Here is a 3,433-nt window from a genome sequence, read left to right as displayed (position 1 = left end):
GTGTCCCATGTGCCTTTAGATCTAGTTTTCCCTTGTGTTTTCCTATTCCCATATTTGGTCTTCCTGTTCCTGCTCCCTGATTGTTTCCAATTTGATTCCAGGTGTGTCTCATCTTCCCCTGATTAAGTTGTGTACTTAAGGAGTGTTTTGTTCAGAGTTCTTGGTCCGGTATTGTTCGTCAATCCTCTGTGCTACGTGTGCATTCCTTTGTGTAAATAAAGACTTGATTCACGGATTCCCCCACGTCTCCTCGCTCCTTTGCTCTTCGCTCCGTCACAGTAGGAGCAGCAGCGTGACAGAATACCGGACCACAAAGCAAAGATGACAGCGGCTGAGGACAGGCTGTGTGGGCTGCGGCAGAGTGGTAGGACATTGGAGGGATATGTGGAGGAATTCCTCGAGCTTTCCAACAGGGTGACCTGGCACGACTCTGCACTTGGTGCGTGCTTTCTGTTGGGGCTGGATGATGAGACTATCCGCTGCGATGTCCCCACGTGTTATTTCCCCCTGATCGAGCTGATTGATCTCGTTCTTTATTTAAATGGTTCTGAACTCGAAGTGGAAGAAGTAAAGGCGAATCTCAAGTCTCCTCATCCAGCCCCCTCAGGAGCACGCCGTGTCTCCCCAGCTCACCCCACGCCGGGAACCCCCACATACCTCACCAATGGCTCCGCCCACTTGCCGCGGCACTCTCAAGCCCACCGGCCGTTCCGAAGTCAGGCCCGCCGGCTGCTCCATTTACCCCTAACCAAAGGAGGAGGATGAGGAGAAAGAGACTGTTCTCTGCCCTCATCCCAGCCCGAGTCCGCTCCAGTGTCGGCTCCAGCCCCTGAGTCCACTGCAGTGTCAGCTCCAATCCCCGAGTTTAGCCAAGAGAGGGCTCCAGTCTTCGAGTTTAGCCCAGAGAGGGCTCCAGTCCCCGAGTCTAGCCCCGAGTTTGGCCCAGAGAGGGCTCCAGTCCCCGAGTTTGGCCCAGAGAGGGCTCCAGTCCTCGAGTTTGGCCCAGAGAGGGCTCCAGTCCCCGAGTTTAGCCCAGAGAGGGCTCCAGTCCCTGAGTCTAGCCCAGAGAGGATTCAAGTCCCCGAGTCTAGCACAGAAAGGGCTCCAGTTCCCACGTCCAGCCCTAGGAGGGCTCCAGTCCCCAAATCAAACCCAGGGAGGGCCACAGTTCCAGAGTCAGGCCCACTGAGGGCCTCAAAGGCCAATATTCTGCCAAAGTATTTTTTTGGGTGGGGAAGTGGGGTGGTTATAGGGCTCCGGCCACAGAGGCCAAGCCGAGTGCCGAGGCCAAGGCCACAGAGGCCGCTCCGCCATGGCCCCCTGAACTGTCTGCTCCGCCATGGCCTCCTGAACTGTCTGATCCTCCAAGGCCTCCTGAACTGTCTGCTCCACCATGGCCTCCTTAACTGTCTAATCTTCCAAGGTCTCTTGAACTGTCTGATCCACCATGGCCTCCGGAACTGTCTGCTCTGCCATGGCCTCCTGAACTGTCTGCTCCGCTATGGCCTCCTGAACTGTCTGTTCCGCCATGGCCCCCCGAGCTGCCTGCTCCGCCATGGAGCCCTAATCTCCCTGCCCCGCCATGGCATCCTAGTCTCCCTGCTCCGCCAGGGCTTCCTGGTCTGCCTGCTCCGCCATGGCTTCCTGGTCTGCCTGCTCCACCATGGCTTCCTGTTCTGCCTGCTCCGCCATGGCTTCCTGGTCTGCCTGCTACGCCATGGCTTCCTGGTCTGCCTGCTACCCCATGGCTTCCTAGTCTGCCTGATCCGCCACCCTGGTCTGCCTGCCCCGCCATGGCTTCCTGGTCTGCCTGCTCCGCCATGGCTTTCTAGTCTGCCTGCTCTGCCATGGTGCCCGGATCCAGTACCGCCTTGGAGGCGTCCCTTTTCCCGTCTAAGCCTGTCCTGTGGGACCTCCAAGGCGCCCACCCCTTTGATGTTATATGGCGCGAGGACGCGCCTTCCGGAGGTGGGGTGTTATGTCACGCCATGGACTTTTCTGTGTGTTTTTTTTAAGTTTCCTACGTGTCCCGTGTGCCTTTAGATCTAGTTTTCCCTTGTGTTTTCCTATTCCCATATTTGGTCTTCCATTTCCTGCTCCCGGATTGTTTCCAATTTGATTCCAGGTGTGTCTCATCTTCCCCTGATTAAGTTGTGTACTTAAGGAGTGTTTTGTTCAGAGTTCTTGGTCCGGTATTGTTCGTCAATCCTTTGTGCTACGTGTGCGTTCCTTTGTGTAAATAAAGACTTGATTCACGGATTCCCCCAGGTCTCCGCGCTACTTTGCTCCTCGCTCCATCACAGTAGCAGCAGCAGCGTGACAACCGTTCAAAAGCTTTTACATTTTTTAAAGAATTCTCTTATGTTCATCAAGGTTGCATGTATTTCATCAAAAAATACAGTAAAAGAGCAATACTGTGAAATGTAATTGAAATTTAAAATAACTTTTTGAATGTTTTAATTTTAAAATATAATATCAGTGTCACATGATCCTTTAGAAATCATTCTGATTTGCTTAAGAAAAATTTCTTATTATTATCAATGTTGAAAACAGCTTTTTGTGGAAATGGCAAAACAAATTCAGGATTCTTTGATGAATAGAAAGTTAAAAAGAACAGCATTTATTTGAAACTAATCTTTTGTAACAATGTAAAAGTGTTTAATGCATCTTTGCTCGGCATAAAAGTTTTAATTTCGTTAATTTTGAAAAGATGGGGGGTAAAACATAATGGGCCCAAACAATTGGAATTAACTAAATTCCTAAAACAAAGTGGAATTATAATAACTAAATATAATAACTAAATAATAACTCAATAATAACTAAAACAAAGTGGAATTAACGAAATTCCACTTTCAGCATTTCCAATTCAAATTCCTCTGGGTGGGACCAATTTGTCAAATTGGAATTCAATTAGTCAAATCTGAATTTTGTCCAACCATGGTATTGATCAATACCTAACAACTATATACCATGAACCACAAAGAAAGATGTATCCCTGCTATTACACCCTTAAACAACCACAAAAAGTTTAATTAAAAACAGGAATAATTTGCAGTGCCCATTCTAAAAAGAAAACACTGGTGCAAAACACCAGCAGATAAAAGACAAAGAAAATATCTATTGAAACTAAAACAGTACAGTACATTCACTTGTGCTTATCACATACCAGTGATTTCACAATAGTCCAGATTTGATATCTGTTTTGTTTGATTTCTCGCATTTCCATGTGTAATGTGTGTGTGTGCATATACGTATTGTGTGTAAAAAGGGGGTTTAAACCTTGAAAATAACTAATGCTGCAATCAAGGTCGCGGCACTATGAAAGGATTCTTCCCCAATGTGTCAGGAGATGATCGGAATAGCAACTAGAATGCAGTAGCGGAACGAGTGGTGTGTCTGTGTGTGTCTGTGTGTGTGTGTGTGCATGTGTGTG

At 48.3% G+C, this 3,433-nt stretch overlaps 1 protein-coding gene across 2 annotated transcripts in view; it reads right to left on the bottom strand.

The window, feature by feature from the left end:
- The window catches only part of ptprn2 (protein tyrosine phosphatase receptor type N2), a 228,112-nt gene that overhangs the window by 145,310 nt on the left and 79,369 nt on the right, over positions 1-3,433 (bottom strand). The window lies entirely within an intron of this gene.

This window comes from Sinocyclocheilus rhinocerous, unplaced genomic scaffold, assembly GCF_001515625.1.
Source record: "Sinocyclocheilus rhinocerous isolate Xijiao unplaced genomic scaffold, SAMN03320098_v1.1 scaffold245, whole genome shotgun sequence".
Lineage (NCBI taxonomy): Eukaryota > Metazoa > Chordata > Actinopteri > Cypriniformes > Cyprinidae > Sinocyclocheilus > Sinocyclocheilus rhinocerous.
The sequence above is the reverse complement of the archived record's forward strand: the minus strand, read 5'-3'. Positions and strand labels throughout refer to the sequence as shown.